At 41.3% G+C, this 23,387-nt stretch overlaps 1 protein-coding gene across 1 annotated transcript in view; it reads left to right on the top strand.

Annotated features, from left to right (window-relative positions):
• The window catches only part of ACSL3 (acyl-CoA synthetase long chain family member 3), a 488,476-nt gene that overhangs the window by 421,109 nt on the left and 43,980 nt on the right, over positions 1–23,387 (top strand). The window lies entirely within an intron of this gene.

Here is a 23,387-nt window from a genome sequence, read left to right as displayed (position 1 = left end):
AAGGCTTTGTTTGCATTTCCACCTTCTAATAAACGTAAAAGGTCTTTTAAAACTTCTCATTTAGCTGATGAAATTTCAAATGACCAACAACATAATAATTCATTCTCTTCTGATGAGGATCTATCTGAAACAGAAGATCCTTCCTCAGATATTGACACGGACAAAGCTACTTATTTAAAATAAAGTATATGCGTTCTTTATTAAAAGAAGTGTTAATTACTTTGGATATTGAGGTAACCAGTCCTATTGACGTTCAGTCTAATAAACGTTTAAATACTGTTTTTAAACCTCCTGTTGTTTCCCCAGGTGTTTTTCCCATTCCTGAGGCTATTTCTGATATGATTTCTAGGGAATGGAATAAGCCAGGTACTTTATTCCTTCTTCAAGGTTTAAGAGATTGTATCCTTTACCAGCAAAATCTATAGAGTTTTGGGAAAAGGTCCCCAAAGTTGATGGGGCTATTTCTACTCTTGCTAAACGTACCACTATTCCTATGGAAGATGGCACTTCCTTTAGATAGGAAACTTGAATCTTATCTAAGGAAGGCCTATTTCTCCAACATAGGTGTGTCCGGTCCACGGCGTCATCCTTACTTGTGGGATATTCTCTTCCCCAACAGGAAATGGCAAAGAGCCCAGCAAAGCTGGTCACATGATCCCTCCTAGGCTCCGCCTACCCCAGTCATTCTCTTTGCCGTTGTACAGGCAACATCTCCACGGAGATGGCTTAGAGTTTTTTAGTGTTTAACTGTAGTTTTTCATTATTCAATCAAGAGTTTGTTATTTTCAAATAGTGCTGGTATGTACTATTTACTCAGAAACAGAAAAGAGATGAAGAATTCTGTTTGTATGAGGAAAATGATTTTAGCAACCGTAACTAAAATCCATGGCTGTTCCACACAGGACTGTTGAGAGCAATTAACTTCAGTTGGGGGAACAGTGTGCAGTCTCTTGCTGCTTGAGGTATGACACATTCTAACAAGACGATGTAATGCTGGAAGCTGTCATTTTCCCTATGGGATCCGGTAAGCCATTTTTATTAAGATAGTAAATAAGGGCTTCACAAGGGCTTATTAAGACTGTAGACTTTTTCTGGGCTAAATCGATTCATTATTAACACATATTTAGCCTTGAGGAATCATTTATTCTGGGTATTTTGATATGATTATATCGGCAGGCACTGTTTTTGACACCTTATTCTTTAGGGGCTTTCCCTAATCATAGTCAGAGCCTCATTTTCGCGCCGGTAATGGCGCACTTGTTTTTGAGGACAGCATGGCATGCAGCTGCATGTGTGTGGAGCTCTGATACATAGAAAAGTCTTTCTGAAGGCATCATTTGGTATCGTATTCCCCTTTGGGCTTGGTTGGGTCTCAGCAAAGCAGATTCCAGGGACTGTAAAGGGGTTAAATATAAAAACGGCTCCGGTTCCGTTATTTTAAGGGTTAAAGCTTCCAAATTTGGTGTGCAATACTTTTAAGGCTTTAAGACACTGTGGTGAAATTTTGGTGAATTTTGAACAATTCCTTCATACTTTTTCGCAATTGCAGTAATAAAGTGTGTTTAGTTTAAAATTTAAAGTGACAGTAACGGTTTTATTTTAAAACGTTTTTTGTGCTTTGTTATCAAGTTTATGCCTGTTTAACATGTCTGAACTACCAGATAGATTGTGTTCTGAATGTGGGGAAATCAAGGTTCCTTCTCATTTAACTATATGTATTTTATGTCATAAAAAATTTAGTAAAAATGATGCCCAAGATGATTCCTCAAGTGAGGGGAGTAAGCATGGTACTGCATCATCCCCTACTTCGTCTACACCAGTCTTGCCCATACAGGAGGCCCCTAGTACATCTAGTGCGCCAATACTCCTTACTATGCAACATTTAACGGCTGTAATGGATAATTCTATCAAAAACATTTTAGCCAATATGCCCACTTATCAGCGAAAGCGCGACTGCTCTGTTTTAGAAAATTCTGTAGAGCATGAGAACGCTGATGATATGGTTTCTGAAGGGCCCCTACACCAGTCTGAGGGGGCCAGGGAGGTTTTGTCTGAGGGAGAAATTTCAGATTCAGGAAACATTTCTCAACAAGCTGAACCTGATGTGATTAATTTTAAATTTAAGTTGGAACATCTCCGCGCTCTGCTTAAGGAGGTGTTATCCAATTTGGATGATTGTGATTATCTGGTCATTCCAGAACCACTATGTAAAATAGAAAAGTTCTTAGAGGCCCCGGGGCCCCCCGAAGCTTTTCCTATATCCAAGCGGGTGGCGTACATTGTTAGTAAAGAATGGGACAGGCCCGGTATACCTTTAGTACCTTCCCCCATATTTATAATATTGTTTTCCTATAGTCGACCCCAGAAAGGACTGATGGCAGACAGTCCCCAAGGTCGAGGGGGCGGTTTCTACTCTACACAAGCGCGCCACTATACCCATAGAAGATAGTGTGCTTTCCAAGATCCTATGGATAAAAAATTAGAAGGTCTGCTAAAGATGTTTGTTCAGCAAGGTTCCCTTCTACATCCAATTGCATGCATTGTCCCTGTCACTGCAGCCGCGTGTTTCTAGTTTGATGAGCTAGGAAAGGCGATTATTAGTAATTCTTCTTCTTATGAGGAGATTATGGACAGAATTCGTGCTCTTAAATTGGCTAATTCTTTCACCCTAGACGCCACCTTGCAATTGGCTAGGTTAGCGGCGAAAAAATTCTGGGTTTTGCTATTGTGGCGCAGAGCGCTTCGGTTAAAATCTTGGACAGCGGATGCGTCTTCCAAGAACAAATTGCTTGACATTCCTTTCAAGGGGAAAACACTCTTTGGCCCTGACTTGAAAGAGATTATCTCTGATATCACTGGGGGCAAGGGCCACGCCCTTCCTCGGGATAGGTCTTTTCAAGACCAAAAATAAACCTAAGTTTAAGCAGGAAGGTAATACTTCTCAAGCCAATCCAGCCTGGAGACCTATGCAAGGCTGGAACATAGGAAAGCAGGCCAGGAAACCTGCCACTGCTACCAAGACAGCATGAAATGCGGGCCCCCGATCCGGGACCGGATCTGGTGGGGGGGCAGACTCTCTCTCTTCGCTCAGGCTGGGGCAAGAGATGTTCTGGATCCTTGGGCGTTAGAAATAGTCTCCCAAGGTTATTCTCTGGAGTTCAAGGGGCTTCCTCCTAGGGGGAGGTTCCACAGGTCTCAGTTGTCTTCAGACCACATAAGAAGACAGGCATTCTTACATTGGGTAAAAGACCTGCTAAAAATGGGAGTGATTCATCCTGTGCCATTAGGAGAACAAGGGATGGGGTTCTACTCCAATCTGTTCATAGTTCCCAAAAAAGAGGGAACGTTCAGACCAATCTTCGATCTCAAGATCTTGAACAAGTTTCTCAAGGTTCCATCGTTCAAGATGGAAACCATTCGAACACTTCTTCCTTCCATCCAGGAAGGTCAATTCATGACCAAGGTGGATTTCAAGGATGCGTATCTACATATTCCTATCCACAAGGAACATTATCGGTTCCTAAGGTTTGCATTCCTGGACAAGCATTTCCAGTTCGTGGCGTTTTCTTTCGGATTAGCCACTGCTCCTAGGTTTTTCTCATAGGTACTAGGGTCCCTTCTGGCGGTGCTAAGACCAAGGGGCATTGCTGTAGTACCTTACTTGGACGACATTCTGATTCGAGCGTCGTCCCTTCCTCAAGTATAGGCTCACACGGACATTGTCCTGGCCTTTCTCAGATCTCACGGATGGAAAGTGAACGTGGAAAAGAGTTCTCTATCTCCGTCAACGAGGGTTCCCTTCTTGGGAACTATAATAGACTCCTTAGAAATGAGGATTTTTCTGACAGAAGCCAGAAAAACAAAACTTCTAGACTCTTGTCGGATACTTCATTCCGTTCCTCTTCCTTCCATAGCGCAGGGCATGGAAGTGATAGGTTTGATGGTAGCGGCACTGGACATAGTTCCTTTTGTGCGCATTCATCTAAGACCATTACAACTGTTCATGCTCAGTCAGTGGAATGGGGACTATTCACTTGTCTCCGAAGATACAAGTAAACCAGAGGACCAGAGACTCATTCCGTTGGTGGCTGTCCCTGGACAACCTGTCACAAGGGATGACCTTCTGCAGACCAGAGTGGGTCATTGTCACGACCGACGCCAGTCTGATGGGCTGGGGCGCGGTCTGGGGATCCCTGAAAGCTCAGGGTCTTTGGTCTCGGGTAGACTCTCTTCTACCGATAAATATTCTGGAACTGAGAGCGATATTCAATGCTCTCAAAGCTTGGCCTCAGCTAGCGAGGGCCAAGTTCATACATCAACCATCAGGGGGGAACAAGGAGTTCCCTAGCGATGGAAGAAGTGACCAAAATCATTCTATGGGCGGAGTCTCACTCCTGCCACCTGTCTGCTATCCACATCCCAGGAGTGGAAAATTGGGAAGCGGATTTTCTGAGTCGTCAGACATTGCATCCGGAGGAGTGGGAACTCCATCCGGAAATCTTTGCCCAAGTCACTCAACCGTGGGGCATTCCAGACATGGATCTGATGGCCTCTCGTCAGAACTTTAGAGTTCCTTACTACGGGTACAGATCCAGGGATCCCAAGGCGGCTCTAGTGGATGCACTAGTAGCACCTTGGACCTTCAAACTAGCTTATGTGTTCCCGCCGTTTCCTCTCATCCCCAGGCTGGTAGCCAGGATCAATCAGGAGAGGGCGTCGGTGATTTTGATAGCTCCTGCGTGGCCACGCAGGACTTGGTATGCAGATCTGGTGAATATGTCATCGGCTCCACCATGGAAGCTACCTTTGAGACGAGACCTTCTTGTTCTAGGTCCGTTCGACCCACTCCAGCTGACTGCTTGGAGATTGAACGCTTGATCTTATCAAAGCGAGGGTTCTCAGATTCTGTTATTAATACTCTTGTTCAGGCCTGAAAGCCTGTAACCAGAAAAATTACCACATAATTTGGTATATCTGTTGGTGTGAATCTGCAGGATTCCCTTGGGACAAGGTTAAGATTCCTAAGAGTCTATCCTTCCTTCGAGAAGGATTGGAAAAAGGATTATCTGCAAGTTCCTTGATGGGACAGATTTCTGCCTTGTCCGTGTTACTTCACAAAAAGCTGGCAGCTGTGCCAGATGTTCTAGCCTTTGTTCAGGCTCTGGTTAGAATCAAGCCTGTTTACAAAATTTTGACTCCTACTTGGAGTCTCAACCTAGTTCTTTCAGTTCTTCAGGGGGTTCCGTTTGAACCCTTACATTCCGTTGATATTAAGTTATTATCTTGGAAAGTTTGTTTTTGGTTGCAATTTCTTCTGCTAGAAGAGTTTCAGAATTATCTGCTCTGCAGTGTTCTTCTCCTTATCTGGAGTTCCATGCAGATAAGGTGATTTTGCGTACTAAACCTGGTTTTCTTCCAAAAGTTGTTTCTAACAAAGACATTAACCAGGAGATAGTTGTACCTTTCTTTGTGTCCTAATCCAGTTTCAAAGAAGGAACGTTTGTTGCACAACTTGAATGTAGTTCGTGCTCTCAAATTTTACTTAGCAGCTACTAAGGATTTCAGACAAACTTTGTCTTTGTTTGTTGTTTATTTTGGTAAACGGAGAGGTCAAAAAGCAACTTCTACCTCTCTCTCCTTCTGGATTAAAAGCATTATCCGATTGGCTTATGAGACTGCCGGACGGCAGCCTCCTGAAAGAATCACAGCTCACTCCACTAGGGCTGTGGCTTCCACATGGGCCTTCAAGAACGAGGCTTCTGTTGATCAGATATGTAGGGCAGCGACTTGGTCTTCACTGCACACTTTTACCAAATTTTACAAGTTTGATACTTTTGCTTCTTCTGAGGCTATTTTTGGGAGAAAGGTTTTGCAAGCCGTGGTGCCTTCCATTTAGGTGACCTGATTTGCTCCCTCCCTTCATCCGTGTCCTAAAGCTTTGGTATTGGTTCCCACAAGTAAGGATGACGCCGTGGACCGGACACACCTATGTTGGAGAAAACAGAATTTATGTTTACCTGATAAATTTCTTTCTCCAACGGTGTGTCCGGTCCACGGCCCGCCCTGGTTTTTTTAATCAGGTCTGATAATTTATTTTCTTTAACTACAGTCACCACGGTACCATATGGTTTCTCCTATGCAAATATTCCTCCTTAACGTCGGTCGAATGACTGGGGTAGGCGGAGCCTAGGAGGGATCATGTGACCAGCTTTGCTGGGCTCTTTGCCATTTCCTGTTGGGGAAGAGAATATCCCACAAGTAAGGATGACGCCGTGGACCGGACACACCGTTGGAGAAAGAAATTTATCAGGTAAACATAAATTCTGTTTTATATTCAGGTCATCTTCTCAGACCTGCTATTTCTTTGGGTGATGTTGCGGCTGCATCAACTTTCTGGTTGGAAAATTTAGCGCAACATGAATTGGATTTTGACATATCTAGCATTGTTCGCTTACTGCAACATGCTAATCATTTTATTTGTGATGCAATTTTTGATATAATCAAAATTAATGTTCGATCCATGTCTTTAGCTGTATTAGCTAGAAGAGCTTTATGGATTAAATCTTGGAATGCTGATATGACATCTAAATCTAGATTACTATCTCTTTCTTTCCAAGGTAATAATTTATTTGGTTCTCAGTTGGATTCTATTATTTCAACTATCACTGGAGGAAAAGGAGTTTTTTTGCCTCAGGATAAAAAACCTAAGGGTAAATCTAAGGCTGAAGGTGCGGCCCTCATTCCAGCTCAGCTGGTAGGGGGCAGATTAAGGTTTTTCAAGGATTGTTGGGTAAAATCTGTCCAAAATCATTGGATTCAGAGCATTGTCTCTCAAGGGTATCGAATAGGATTCAAAATAAGACCTCCTGTGAGAAGATTTTTTCTATCACGCATCCCTGTAAATCCAGTAAAAGCTCAGGCTTTTCTGAAGTGTGTTTCAGACCTGGAGTCTTCAGGGGTAATCATGCCAGTTCCTCTTCAGGAACAAGGTTTGGGGTTTTATTCAAACCTATTCATTGTACCAAAGAAAGAAAATTTGTTCAGACCAGTTCTGGATCTGAAAATTTTGAATCGTTATGTAAGAGTACCAACTTTCAAGATGGTGACTATAAGGACTATTCTGCCTTTTGTTCAGCAAGGACATTATATGTCCACAATAGACTTGCAGGATGCATACCTTCATATTCCGATTCATCCAGAACACTTTCAGTTTCTGAGATTCTCTTTTCTAGACAAGCACTACCAATTTGTTGCTCTTCCATTTGACCTAGCAACAGCTCCAAGAATCTTTTCAAAGGTTCCGGGTGCCCTACTATCTGTAATCAGAGAACAGGGTATTGCGGTGTTTCCTTATTTGGATGATATCTTGGTACTATCTCAGTCTTTACATACTGCAGAATCTCACACGAATCAACTAGTGTTGTTTCTTCGGAAACATGGTTGGAGGATCAATTTACCAAAAAGTTTCTTGATTCCTCAGACAAGGGTCACCTTTTTAGGCTTCCAGATAGATTCAGTGTCCATGACTCGGTCTCTAACAGATGAGAGACGTCTAAAATTGGTTGCAGCCTGCCGGCACCTTCAGTCTCAGTCATTCCCTTCAGTGGCTATGTGCATGGAAGTTTTAGGTCTCATGACTGCAGCATCGGACGCAATCCCCTTTGCTCGTTTTCACATGAGACCTCTACAGATTTGTATGCTGAATCAATGGTGCAGGGATTATACAAAGATATCACAATTAATATCCTTGAATCCCAATGTACGACATGCTCTGACATGGTGGATAGATCACCATCGTTTGGTTCAAGGGGCTTCTTTTGTTCGCCCAACCTGGACTGTGATCACAACAGATGCGAGTCTTTCAGGTTGGGGAGCTGTTTGGGGATCTCTGACAGCACAAGGGGTTTGGAAACCAATAAATATTTTAGAACTCCGTGCAATTCTCAGGGCTCTTCAGTTCTGGCCTCTACTAAAAAGAGAACCGTTCATTTGTTTTCAGACAGACAATATCACAACTGTGGCTTATGTCAATCATCAGGGTGGGACTCAAAGTCCCCAAGCTATGAAAGAAGTATCTCGGATACTTGCCTGGGCGGAATCCAGCTCCTGTCTAATATCTGCGGTGCATATCCCAGGCATAGACAATTGGGAGGCGGATTATCTCAGCCGCCAGACTTTAAATCCAGGGGAGTGGTCTCTCCATCCAGATGTGTTTTCTCAGATTGTTCAGATGTGGGGGCTTCCAGAGATAGATCTCATGGCCTCTCATCTAAACAAGAAACTTCCCAGATACCTGTCTAGGTCCAGGGATGTTCAGGCGGAAGCAGTGGATGCGCTGACACTTCCTTGGTGTTATCAACCTGCTTACATCTTTCCGCCTCTAGTTCTCCTTCCAAGAGTGATCTCCAAAATCATCATGGAACAGTCTTTTGTGTTGCTGGTGGCTCCAGCATGGCCACACAGGTTTTGGTATGCGGATCTGGTTCGGATGTCCAGTTGCCCGCCTTGGCCACTTCCGTTACGGCCAGACCTACTATCTCAAGGTCCGTTTTTCCATCAGGATCTCAAATTATTAAATTTGAAAGTATGGAAATTGAACGCTTAGTTCTAAGTCATAGAGGTTTCTCTGACTCAGTGATTAATACTATGTTACAAGCTCGTAAATCTGTTTCTAGAAAGATTTATTATAGAGTTTGGAAGACTTACATTTCATGGTGTTCTTCTCATAAATTCTCCTGGCATTCTTTTAGAATTCCTAGAATTTTACAGTTTCTTCAGGATGGTTTGGATAAGGGTTTGTCTGCAAGTTCCTTGAAAGGACAAATCTCAGCTCTTTCTGTTTTATTTCACAGAAAGATTGCTATTCTTCCTGATATTCACTGTTTTGTACAGGCTTTAGTTCGTATTAAGCCTGTCATTAAATCAATTTCTCCTCCTTGGAGTCTTAATTTGGTTCTGAAGGCTTTACAGGCTCCTCCATTTGAGCCTATGCATTCTTTGGACATTAAACTACTTTCCTGGAAAGTTTTGTTCCTTTTGGCTATTTCTTCTGCTAGAAGAGTTTCTGAGCTATCTGCTCTTTCTTGTGAGTCTCCTTTTCTGATTTTTCATCAGGATAAGGCAGTTTTGCGGACTTCTTTTCAATTTTTACCTAAGGTTGTGAATTCTAACAACATTAATAGAGAAATTGTTGTTCCTTCCTTGTGTCCTAATCCTAAGAATTCTTTGGAGAGATCCTTACATTCTTTGGATGTGGTAAGAGCTTTGAAATATTATGTGGAAGCTACTAAAAAATTCAGGAAGACTTCCAGTTTATTTGTTTTATTTTCTGGTCCTAGGAAAGGTCAGAAAGCTTCTGCTATTTCCTTGGCTTCTTGGTTGAAACTTTTGATTCATCAAGCTTATTTGGAGTCGGGTCAAACCCCGCCTCAGAGAATTACAGCTCATTCTACTAGATCAGTCTCCACTTCGTGGGCTTTTAAGAATGAAGCTTCAGTTGATCAGATTTGCAAAGCAGCAACTTGTTCCTCTTTGCATACATTTACTAAATTCTACCATTTTGATGTATTTGCTTCTTCGGAAGCAGTTTTTGGTAGAAAAGTCCTTCAGGCAGCTTTTTCAGTTTGATTCTTCTGCTTTTGATTTAAGTTTTTTCTTTCAAAAGTGAAAATAACTTTTTTTTTTTGGTTTGTGGATTATTTTTTCAGCGGAATATGGCTGTTTTTATTATATTCCCTCCCTCTCTAGTGACTCTTGAGTGGAAGACTCCACATCTTTGGTATTGATATCCCATATGTCACTAGCTCATGGACTCTTGCCAATTACATGAAAGAAAACATAATTTATGTAAGAACTTACCTGATAAATTCATTTCTTTCATATTGGCAAGAGTCCATGAGGCCCACCCTTTTTATGGTGGTTATGATTTTTTGTATAAAGCACAATTATTTACACATTTCCTTTGTTGATGCTTTCTACTCCTTTCTTTATCACCCCACTGCTTGGCTATTCGTTAAACTGAATTGTGGGTGTGGTGAGGGGTGTATTTATAGGCATTTTGAGGTTTGGGAAACTTTGCCCCTCCTGGTAGGATTGTATATCCCATATGTCACTAGCTCATGGACTCTTGCCAATATGAAAGAAATGAATATATCAGGTAAGTTCTTACATAAATTATGTTTTTCTCATAGGAGGGGGAGTCCTGCATTGTGCACCACGTGACCGGGTGTGGTCACACTTTCGATTTCTCTTTCCTGACCGAGCTAGCTGTCAGAGAGGTTGCTTCTTCTCTGGGGGCCTGGGTCTAGGAGGTGGTGAGTGCCCCAGTCATTGGGGGTATATAGGTGCCGTTTTTGAGAAAGTTAATTTATTTGTATCCTACTGTTAGCGCAAGCTATGGAGGATCCTGATATGCTTGAGGGTACTCCCTATATTCCTAATAGTACTACCTGTCTATATTGTGAGGAGGCATTAGTGCATCCGCCCTCTCAACTATGTTCCATGTACATCAACAAGGTTATTTTGTCTAAGAAGGTTAACCCCTTTAGTACAACTGAGCCGTCCACCTCTGAGGACTTGCCGTCCTGTGAAGTGCATACCCATCAATCATCTCCCTTCTCCTTTGTCGCATTCAGCTTCCCGTAGCACTCCTGATCTTCCGTCTGGAGGGAGCCTTTTACCATCGGACTTTACCGCGCAGTTAAAGACGGCGGTGTCTGAGGCCCTTAGTGCTTTACCTCGCCCTGCTAAGCGCAAGCGAAAGGTTAAACATAGCTCTACGGTCCAGGGAACATCCAGTGATTTACTTGATTTGTCTGCTTTTCAGGTATCCCATGATGGGTCACACTCTGAGTCTTCAGAGGGTGAAATTTCTGGATCGGAGTCTGATACCTCTAGGCCTCCGGCTGAGGAGGAGCCAGCCTTTAGATTTAAAATTGAGCACCTTCGTTTTCTTCTAAAGGTGGTTCTGTCTACATTAGAGGTTCCAGAGGCCGAGTTGCCTGATGACCCTTTGATCCCTGAATTAGACCAAGTGTCCGAGGACAGGGTAGCACCGCTAACTTTTCCTGTACCCGTAAAGATGGAGAATATTATTAAAAAATGGGATAGAATTGGATCTTTCTTTTCCCCTCGTCTGCCTTTAAAAAAATTATTCCTGGGGGGCGGAGCCTGCTCTCAAAGAGGCAGGACATGTCTGTGAAGCTCCGTGAGACTGTGAAGATTTTTGCAAACTATCTATATCAAGTCTACAAAATATTCCACTAATTGGATATATCTGACCTTATATGTTGCTTCAGTTTGTATATACTCTAAGAGCTGATGTTCTGACTTTGTTTTTGCCTATGTTCTCTGAGACGGCTGTGTTGTAGTCTTCTTGCAGGCCCGGAAGCCATCTTAATTTGGGCCTCGTGGAGGTTTTAGAACACAGGACCGGGGCTGCCGCATATTAACCCCCCCCCCCCACTGCCGGGGTTACGGTGTCCTAAAATTAGGACTCTTTTCGATACCTGATCCACTTACAGAAGGCATTATCTAGCAAGCTTTGAATATTGAAGGCGCTACCATTATTAAACCTAAATCATACACTGAACATGGAGGCCCTGAATAGATGGGAGTCACAGATGACCCAGCTCATAGAGGAACATTACCGGACTCTGACAAAGGAGCTGTGCAATCTCCTTGCAGCCACCCCAGTAGCTAAGATACTCACACTAGACTGCAAGGACCAGTTTAGCCAAACTATGGCTGTCAAATCTACACCGGACAGAATAAGAACAGAAACTAGGCATGCCCCCACCTTCCATTTGGAGGGGAAATTAAAAAGTAGTTGCTTAGGAACTCCCGTACCAGCGCAATACTTGCAGAGCGAGGGCCGCATAGCTTCAATCCAGAGCCCCATCGAGGTCCGGAATGTTTCCGGTATGGAGGCTGATACAGAAATCTTGCCCGACCAGAGCCTCAGAAGTTCTAATAAGGAAGCATCTGTTGGTAATGCAAAGAAATCTCCTGAGACGGCCTATGATGGTCATGAAGGGGTAAACCTCTGGGAAGTTCTCGCTGCAGGTCTACAGAGAGCTGCTAAATTTCATTCAGATGCGGGCAATTCCGGCAAAATACAAAATTACAGGGAGGCCACTGCATTAGGGGATATCGGGAGCTTACTGAGCAAAATACAGTCCCCGGATCTGCACACTCTAACCTTACCCGAGCTGACTAAAGCTGTAGAGACTGAAAGTTACCAGAGACATTATAAGTCAGGAATTGGATGATCTCAGAACGGTCAGAAAGAAATGAGCTGAAGAGCCTGTTTTAAAAACATTGATAAGTACCGATCTATACGTTTATTGCTCTGATCTGCTCACATATCAAATCCCTCAAGATGTTATGCTAGGTGGACTTTTGCAGTACCTTACGTTTGGGAGACTTATACTGCCCTACTTTCCCCACCTCAGAGATACCACATCTTTACTTGTAGTTTTTGTAGGGAAACAGTGATAATAGTTAAGGTGTCCCATGAGAGGGTAACAAATCTCTAATTTGCTTTCTGCCAAGTATTATTGGGGGATTCTATATCTACTTAACTGCATACCCTAATTGAGCTGTCTATGAAGATGGAATAGTCTAATGCATGTAGCTCTGGGAAGGGTGATATATGTTTTGTACATACGTTTAGATTCTGCTATGTTTATGCATATATTTTATTTTATTCTTTAATGTAGTTTTTTTTTTTATATATATTTTCCCCTCTGTGTGTGAGCTGTGAGATAAAACTTGCCTAACATATCTGATAATTTGAAAACTGAGCTCTACTTTTAGTCTAAAATCCCCCCCTATGAGCATCTGATTTATTACTCTTTAACCATACAATTGTACTACACTGCATATGGTTTATGTGTATATATCGTGCTATGTATATACCTATACTATGTACAGTTTTTAAGGTCCATAAGATAGCGCCTTAAGTTTGCCCCCAGTTCTTGTTACTAAGCAGTATTAGCAGACAACATTTTCTGAGAGTGCTGTAGGGCGCGTGGACCCATGCCTGATCTATGCTTTCTGTTATTTCTGTACTATGTGACAATGTTTGCCGGTAAGCCTTTCCCCCATTTGTGCAATTGTTGTTTATTTGTTTAGTTGTTTACGCATCCTAAAATATTAGCAATGATGGATCCCTCATCAATATGACTTTTCTCATATTAAATATATATGCAGGCCCAAAAGTGGCCATTTCACAAACTGATTTTCCTCTAGAATACATAAGTGTTTTAAGGTACAAGAGTGACCTTATGTGCCATATGAGGAAACCCTCTAAAGTAGAGACTATAAAACTGAGGTTTCAGATTTTCCCCTACTATGTAATCCTTGGTGTATCATATTAACCTTTACCTTTGAATGTTTATATGAAGGTCTTGTTATTCATGTTATGTGTATATTGGGGTAACCCATTCATGTTGTATTATTCGCACAACCTCAATAAAAATAAAAATGTAAAAAAAAAAAATTATTCCTGGTTCCGGACTCTCAGCTAGAGTTGTGGGGTTCCGTCCCTAAGGTGGATGGTGCTATCTCCACGTTAGCTAAGCCTACTACTATCCCTCTTGAGGATAGCTCATCTTTCAGAGAGCCGATGGATAAGAAAATGGAACGTTTTCTCAGGAAATTGTTTCAGCATATGGGATATTTATTTCAACCGACAGCGGCTGTTGCCTCGGTTGCTGGAGCTGCGGCCCACTGGCGCATCTCCTTAGCGGAATTTATCAAGGTGGAGGGTCCCCTCGACGTTATCCAGGAAAGAATTAAGGCTTTGAGAATTGCTAATACTTTTATATGTGATGCAAACATGCAGATTATTAGCCTGAATGCTAAAATCTCTGGTTTCTCAGTGCAGACGCGTCGGACACTCTGGCTGAAGTCCTGTTCTGCTGACATGACTTCTAAGTCTAGACTACTTTCCCTCTCTTTTAAGGGAAACATTTTATTTGGTCTAGGCCTGGACTCCATTATTTCCACGGTTACAGGGGCAAGGGTGCCTACCTACCGCAGGATAAAAAGAACAAATCTAAGGGACAAGGATTTAATTTTTGTTCTGAGAAGTCCCAGCATCAGCAGTCCTCCTCTAAGCCCAAGCAAACCAAGAGCATTTGGAAGCCGGCTCAATCCTGGAATAAAAACAAGCAGAACAAGAAGCCCAACGAGAACAAGTTAGCATAAAGGGGCGGCCCCGATCACAAGCTGGATCGTGTAGGGGCAGACTGTCGCTGTTTTCAGACGCTTGGTCCAGGGACGTGCAGGATCCGTGGGTCCTGGAGGTCATAGCTCAGTGATACAAGATAGGTTTCAAATCTTATCCACCCAAGGGCAGATTTCTCCTCTCAAGCCTGTCTTGAAAACCAGAAAAGAGGGAAGCCTTTCTGGGGTGCGTGCTGGATCTGTCCTCCTTAGGGGTCATTGTCCCAGTTCCTATCACAGAAAGAGGTTTGGCATACTACTCAAACCTGTTTGTGGTCCCAAATCCGGACCTAAAGTGCTTAAACCAGTTGCTAAATGTCCCCTCTTTCAAGATGGAGACAATAAGTTCCATTCATCCTCTAGTTCAGGAAGGGGACAGTTCATGACCACTATAGATCTGAAGGATGCCTACCTTCACGTTCCAATCCACCGGGACCAGTTGCTAAGGTTTGCCTTCCTGGATCAGCACTTCAAGTTCATTGCACTTCCGTTTGGTCTAGCTACGGCCCCAAGAATCTTCACAAAGGTTCTGGGAGCTCTCCTGGCTATCGCCAGAACCCAAGGTATAGCAGTAGCTCCCTACTTGGACGACATTCTGGTTCAAGCACCATCCTTTCGTCTACCAGAGGACCATTCGGTTTCTCTTATCTCTCTTCTTTGATCACATGGATGGAAGATAAACTTAGAGAAGAGTTCTCTCATCCCAAGCACCAGGGTAGAATTCCTGGGCACTTATAATAGATTCAGTATCCATGGGGATATTTCTAACCGCACAGAGATGGTGTGGCTCAGTGTATGGACGTAATTGGTTTAATGGTGTCTAGCATGGACACAATTCCTTTTGCAAGGTTCTGTCTCAGACCGCTACAGCTGTGCATGCTGAGGCAGTGGAACGGCGATCATTCAGATCTGTCTCAACAGATTACCCTGGACAACCGGTCGAGAGAATCTCTCTCTTGGTGGCTCTGTCCATCGTCCTTTCTCAGACCATCCTGAATGACTACGGATGCGAGCCTCTCAGGATGGGGAGCTGTTTGGGGTGCCTAGAAGGCACAGGGCCTGTGGTCGCAGGAGGAACGCTCCCTCCCGATCAACATTTTGGAACTTCGAGCAATCTACAATGCTCTGAAGGCTTGGCCTCTTCAGGGTTCGTCCCAGTTTAGCAGATTCCAATCAGACAACATAACCTCGGTGGCTTACATCAATCATTAGGGGGGAAGCTCCCTAGCAATAAGGGAAGTATCTCGGATTCTGGAGTGGGGGCGGAGGACCACAGCTGTTCGCTGTCAGCGATCCACATTCCAGGTGGAAAGGACAGATAAGGGCATGCTATTAAGATTAAACCTAAAGGATAGCATCTGTAATAATGGAATTGGCATATTTAAGCAAACCAAGGAGGTTAAGAAAAGCTTCACTGTCAGAATCCTAAGACATTTGATCAGAAAGTCTATAAAATCAAACGGAAGCAGAAGCAATAGCTGGTCTGAAAAGATAACCTTCCTGCAAATAAGCCCTTCTATGAAAGGTTTAGTTTCCTATCCAAAAGGTCCTTTAAAAGAAGTGCTATCCTCCAGAGGGATAGTAGTACACTTAGCCAAAGTAGAAATTGCACCATCCACCTTTAGGGGACAGTTTCCCAAGCTCAATATTAAAAGCAGGAAGAGGATACATTATCCTAAATCTTGCAGACAGATTAAAAGAATCGCCAGGTTAAGACCATTCTTTAGAAATAATCCCAGCCACAGCATCAGCCACTGCAAGAACCTCAGGAAAATATTTAGTAGGCTTATAATAAGAATCTAAACTACTGGTAGACCCCAGAAACTTCTTTAATTTCTAAAGTAAGCAAAACCTACTTTTAATATAGAACGTTTCTGATTAATCTTAAACAAAAAGGAGGTAGAAGCAGGCTCTGAATCAGAGACAGGCCCCTGTTTATCATAATAAAACCTCACCCTCAGAAGCCTCATTATCTCCTATTAGAAGGCATATATTTTACTGTCCTTTTAAGTTTACTCTAATGACTGCCAACATTTCAGACGCTGTAGCTTTAATAAATTTCTTAATGCCAGGAGAAATTTATGCTGGACCTTCCTGTAATGAACAAACAGAAGGGGCAGTTATACCTTTAGAAGCAAGTGCAACATTAGATTGGTCTGAATGCATCAAAACATTAAGGCAGGACTCGCATAAGTATGTTGGAGGGGAAACCTCAGCCTGCATACAATAAAAACACTTAATATAGGTAGAAATGTGTATAGAAACATCAGTTATCAAAGAAGGATTAGGGACGGACAGATTCAGAAGATTCCATAGTGAACAAATACAGAAATAATTACCACCAATAAATGAGAGATCTAAGGGAATGAGTATAAGATACCCCAACTTGGGATCACAGCTATAGCTGGAAGCACCCAAACGAATGCTGATTTTAAAATATTATAAAAGCGCCAAATGGAGCATGCACATGCGCACTCTTGCGCCCTCACTCATGCACCAATGTGCACACCTGAGAGAACTTGTGGCTAGGAAAAACAAAAAGGTACCAACGTTTATTTTTACTTAAAACTTTACCTAGTTGGTAAACCCATTATAGAAGCCCCTTATATACAGGGTGCAAAACAAATCTTATACCAGGCTATATATAGTTACTATATAATAATGCCAAGTATTGGTTTTAAAAGAAGTGTTAAATTTAAATAAAAAAACACTTCAAACGCTCTCCTGCTATGCATAATAGAAATAAAAACAACCCTGTGCTGAAAACAGAAGAGGCTATAATATATATAATGTGTGTATGTATGTATGTGTGTGTGTGTATATATATATATATATATATATATATATTTCTTTCATGTAATTAGCAAGAGTCCATGAGCTAGTGACGTATGGGATATACATTCCTACCAGGAGGGGCAAAGTTTCCCAAACCTTAAAATGCCTATAAATACACCCCTCACCACACCCACAATTCAGTTTTACAAACTTTGCCTCCGATGGAGGTGGTGAAGTAAGTTTGTGCTAGATTCTACGTTGATATGCGCTCCGCAGCAAGTTGGAGCCCGGTTTTCCTCTCAGCGTGCAGTGAATGTCAGAGGGATGTGAGGAGAGTATTGCCTATTTGAATGCAGTGATCTCCTTCTACGGGGTCTATTTCATAGGTTCTCTGTTATCGGTCGTAGAGATTCATCTCTTACCTCCCTTTTCAGATCGACGATATACTCTTATATATACCATTACCTCTGCTGATTCTCGTTTCAGTACTGGTTTGGCTATCTGCTATATGTAGATGAGTGTCCTGGGGTAAGTAAGTCTTATTTCTGTGACACTCCAAGCTATGGTTGGGCACTTTGTTTATAAAGTTCTAAATATATGTATTCAAACATTTATTTGCCTTGACTCAGAATGTTCAACTTTCCTTATTTTTCAGACAGTCAGTTTCATATTTGGGATAATGCATTTTAATTTAACATATTTTACCTTAAAATTTGACTTTTTCCCTGTGGGCTGTTAGGCTCGCGGGGGCTGAAAATGCTTCATTTTATTGCGTCATTTTTGGCGCGGACTTTTTTGGCGCAAAAATTCTATTTCCGTTTCCGGCGTCATACGTGTCGCCGGAAGTTGCGTCATTCTTTGACGTTATTTTGCGCCAAAAATGTCGGCGTTCCGGATGTGGCGTCATTTTTGGCGCCAAAAGCATTTAGGCGCCAAATAATGTGGGCGTCTTTTTTGGCGCTAAAAAATTTGGGCGTCATTTTTGTCTCCACATTATTTAAGTCTCATTATTTATTGCTTCTGGTTGCTAGAAGCTTGTTCACTGGCATTTTTTTCCCATTCCTGAAACTGTCATTTAAGGAATTTGATCAATTTTGCTTTATATGTTGTTTTTTTCTTTTACATATTGCAAGATGTTCCACGTTGCAACTGAGTCAGAAGTTACTACAGGAAAATCACTGCACAGTGCTGGAGCTACCAAGCTAAGTCTGCTATAAACTTTTGGTATCTGTTTCTCCAGCTGTTATTTGTATTGCATGTCATGTCAAACTTATTAATGCAGATAAAATTTCCTTTAGTACTGTTACATTACCTGTTGCTGTTCCGTCAACATCTAATTTTCAGAGTGTTCCTGATAACATAAGAGATTTTATTTATTTTAAATCCATTAAGAAGGCTATGTCTGTTATTTCTCCTTCTAGTATACATAAAAGTCTTTTAAAACTTCTCTTTTTTTCAGATGAATTTTTAAATGAACATCATCATTTTGATGCTGATAAATCTTTGTATTTGTCCAAGATGGAATTTATTCGTTCTTTACTTAAAGAAGTGTTATTTGCATTAGAAATAGAGGATTCTGGTCCTCTTGATACTAAATGTAAACGTTTAAATAAGGTAGTTATTCCAGAAGTGTTTTATCTCCCTGATGCTATTTCTGAAGTAATTTCCAGGGAATGGAATAATTTGGGTAATTTATTTACTCCTTCTAGACGTTTAAGCAAATTATATCCTGTGCCATCTGACAGATTAGAGTTTTTTGGGACAAAAATCCCTAAGGTTATGGGGCTGTCTCTACTCCTGCTAATGTACTACTATTCCTATGGCAGATAGTACTTCATTTAAGGATCCTTTAGATAGGAAAATTGAATCCTTTCTAAGAAAAGCTTACTTATGTTCAGGTAATCTTCTTAGACCTGCTATATTTTTAGCGGATGTTGCTGCAGCTTCAACTTTTTGGTTAGAAGCTTTAGCGCAACAAGTAACAGATCATAATTTTATAGCATTATTATTATTCTATAACATGCTAATAATTTTATTGGTGATACCATCTTTTGATATCATTAGAGTTGATGTCAGGTATATGTCTCTAGCTATTTTAGCTAGAAAAGCTTTATGGATTAAACTTGGAATACTGACATGTCTTCTAAGTCAACTTTGCTTTCCCTTTCTTTCCAGGGTAAATAATCATTTCGTTCCTTTCCTCACAACAAGGAACAAAAGCCTGATCCTTCATCCTCAGGAGCGGTTTCAGTTTGGAAACTATTTCCAGTTTGGAATATATCCGAGCTTTATAGAAACCTATAGCCAGCTCCTAAGTACCTATGAAGGTGCGGCCCTTATTCCAGCTCAGCTGGTATGGGGCAGATTACGTTTTCTTCAAAGAAATTTGGATCAATTCCGTTCTTAATCTCTGGTTTCAGAAACATTGTTTCAGAAAGGTACAGAATTGGCTTCAAGTTAAGGCCTCCTGCTAAGAGATTCTTTTCTTTCCCGTGTCCCAGTTAACACAGCAAGGCTCAGCATTTCTGAAATGTGTTTCAGATCTAGAGTTGGCTGGAGTATTTATGCCAGTTCCAGTTCTGGAACAGGGGCTGGGGTTTTATTTTATCTCTTCATTGTACCAAAGAAGGTCAATTCCTTCAGACCAGTTCTGGATCTATCATTATTGAATCGTTATGTTAGGATACCAACATTCAAGATGGTTACTGTAGGACTATCCTGCCTTTTGTTTAGCAAGGGCATTATATGTCTACAATAGATTTACAGGATGTGTATCTGCATATTCCGATTCATCCAGATTACTTTTAGTGTCTGAGATTCTCTTTTTAGACAAGCATTACCAGTTTTGTGGCTCTACCGTTTGGCCTAGCCTCAGTTCCAAGAATTTTTTTCAAAGGTTCTCGGTACCCTTCTTTCTGTATTCAGAGAATAGGGTTTTGGTATTTCCTTATTTGGACGATATCTTGGTACTTGCTCAGTCTTCTCATTTTCGTAGAATCTCATACGAATCGACTTGTGTTGTTTCTTCAAGTTCATGGTTGGAGGATCAATTTACCAATCAGTTCATTGATTCCTCAGACAAGGGTAACCTTTTTAGGTTTCTAGATAAATTCAGTGTCTATGACTCTGTCCTTGTCAGTCAAGAGAAGTTTAACATTGATATCAGCTTGTCAAAACCTTCAGTCACAATCATTCCCTTTGGTAGCCTTATGCATGGAAATGTTGGGTCTTAGGACTGCCGCATCAGATGCGATCTCCTTTGCTCGTTTTCACATGCGACCTCTTCAGCTCTGTATGCTGAACCAATGGTGCAGGGATTACTCAAAGATATCTCAATTAATATCTTTAAACCGATTTTATGACACTCTCTGACATGGTGGACAGATCACCATCGTTTAGTTCAGGGGGCTTCTTTGTTCTTCCGACCTGGACTATAATCTCAACAGATGCTAGTTTTACAGGTTGGGGAGCTGTGTGGGGGTATCTGACGGCACAAGGGGTTTGGGAATCTCAGGAGGTGAGATTTCCGATCAATATTTTGGAACTCCGTGCAATTTTCAGAGCTCTTCAGTCTTGGCCTCTTCCGAAGAGAGAGTTGTTCATTTGTTTTCAGATAAGACAATGTCACATCTGTGGCATACATCAATCATCAAGGAGGGACTCACAGTCTTCTGGCTATGAAAGAAGTATCTCGAATTTTGGTTTGGGCGGAATCCAGCTCCTGTCTAATCTCTGCGGTTTATATCCCAGGTATGGACAATTGGAAAGCGGATTATCTCAGTCGCCAAACGTTGCATCCGGGCGAATGGTCTCTTCACCCAGAGGTATTTCTTCAGATTGTTCAAATGTGGGAACTTCCAGAAATAGATCTGATGGCTTCTCATCTAAACAAGAAACTTCCCAGGTATCTGTCCAGATCCCGGGATCCTCAGGCGGAGGCAGTGGATGCATTTTCACTTCCTTGGAAGTATCATCCTGCCTATATCTTTCCGCCTCTAGTTCTTCTTCCAAGAGTAATCTCCAAGATTCTGAAGGAATGCTCGTTTGTTCTGCTGGTAGCTCCGGCATGGCCTCACAGGTTTTGGTATGAGGATCTTGTCCGGATGGCCTCTTGCCAACCGTGGACTCTTCCGTTAAGACCAGACCTTTTGTCTCAAGGTCCTTTTTTCCATCAGGATCTGAAATCCTTAAATTTAAAGGTATGGAGATTGAACGCTTGATTCTTGGTCAAAGAGGTTTCTCTGACTCTGTGATTAATACTATGTTACAGGCTCGTAAATCTGTATCCAGAGAGATATATTATAGAGTCTGGAAGACTTATATTTCTTGGTGTCTTTCTCATCATTTTTCTTGGCATTCTTTTAGAATACCGAGAATATTACAATTTCTTCAGGATGGTTTAGATAAGGGTTTGTCCGCAAGTTCCTTGAAAGGTCAAATCTCTGCTCTTTCTGTTCTTTTTCAACAGAAAGATTGCTATTCTTCCTGATATTCATTGTTTTGTACAAGCTTTGGTTCGTATAAAGCCTGTCATTAAGTCAATTTCTCCTCCTTGGAGTTTGAATTTGGTTCTGGGGGCTCTTCAAGCTCCTCCATTTGAACCTATGCATTCATTGGATATTAAATTACTTTCTTGGAAAGTTTTGTTCCTTTTGGCCATCTCTTCTGCCAGAAGAGTTTCTGAATTATCTGCTCTTTCTTGTGAGTCTCCTTTTCTGATTTTTCATCAGGATAAGGCGGTGTTGCGAACTTCTTTTGAATTTTTACCTAAGTTGTGAATTCCAACAACATTAGTAGAGACATTGTGGTTCCTTCATTATGTCCTAATCCTAAGAATTCTAAGGAGAAATCGTTGCATTCTTTGGATGTTATTAGAGCTTTGAAATATTATGTTGAAGCTATTAAGTCTTTCCGAAAGACTTCTGGTTTATTTGTTATCTTTTCCGGTTTTAGAAAGGCCAGAAAACTTCTGCCATTTCTTTGGCATCTTGGTTGAAATCTTTATTTCATCTTGCCTATTTTGAGTCGGGTAAGACTCCGCCTCATAGGATTACAGCTCATTCTACTAGGTCAGTTTCTACTTCCTGGGCGTTTAGGAATGAAGCTTCGGTTGATCAGATTTGCAAAGTGGCAACTTGGTTCTCTTTGCATACTTTTACCAAATTCTACCATTTTGTTGTATTTTCTTCTTCTGAAGCAGTTTTTGGTAGAAAAGTACTTCAGGCAGCGGTTTCAGTTTGAATCTTCTGCTTATGTTTTTCATTAAACTTTATTTTGGGTGTGGATTATTTTCAGCAGGAATTGGCTGTCTTTATTTTATCCCTCCCTCTCTAGTGACTCTTGTGTGGAAAGATCCACATCTTGGGTAGTCATTATCCCATACGTCACTAGCTCATGGACTCTTGCTAATTACATGAAAGAAAACATAATTTATGTAAGAACTTACCTGATAAATTCATTTCTTTCATATTAGCAAGAGTCCATGAGGCCCGCCCTTTTTTGTGGTGGTTATGATTTTTTGTATAAAGCACAATTATTCCAATTCCTTATTTTATATGCTTTCGCACTTTTTTCTTATCACCCCACTTCTTGGCTATTCGTTAAACTGAATTGTGGGTGTGGTGAGGGGTGTATTTATAGGCATTTTAAGGTTTGGGAAACTTTGCCCCTCCTGGTAGGAATGTATATCCCATACGTCACTAGCTCATGGACTCTTGCTAATATGAAAGAAATGAATTTATCAGGTAAGTTCTTACATAAATTATGTTATATATATATATATATATATATATATATATATATATATATATATATATATATATATATATATATATATATATATATATATATATATATATATATCCCCATAGAAGGAGGCAAAAGACAAGTCCCTGTGACATTCTTGAGAGGATAGTGACTTAATTTTCATGGTAAAGAAAAAAAATAAGACGCATACCAAACTACTACTACTACTTTCCCTCTTGACAAAAACTGCACTCTGAGGGGAAATGGGCTTCAACTCAGGCTGAGAACCCCTCTCAACAAAGAAATCATCTGCACATAATCATTCCTTACCTCCCTCCAGCAGAGGCAAAAATAAGACTATCTACCATAGAGGTGGGAGGGGTTATATAGAGCTTTTTGGGTTTGGGAATCTTTGCTTCCTCCTAGTGGTGGGGAAGTAATGGAGTTTGGACTCTTAGCATGTTTATTAAAGAAAATGCTATAACAGGGCGCTTTTTTCCTTTTGCACGCTTTTGTGCCTTTTTTTAGACTGTTCGTTGGCTTACCTTTTATAAAAAAACACTTTTGTATGCGAAAAGAGACAAATTTCTGCTTTTATGTTTGCCAAACTCTTCTGTGCAGCAGATGTTGTTTTAGCA

The sequence above is a fragment of the Bombina bombina genome, chromosome 4 (genome assembly GCF_027579735.1).
Source record: "Bombina bombina isolate aBomBom1 chromosome 4, aBomBom1.pri, whole genome shotgun sequence".
In the NCBI taxonomy this organism is placed as follows: Eukaryota; Metazoa; Chordata; class Amphibia; order Anura; family Bombinatoridae; genus Bombina; species Bombina bombina.
This window is presented reverse-complemented; position numbering and strand designations above follow the sequence as displayed.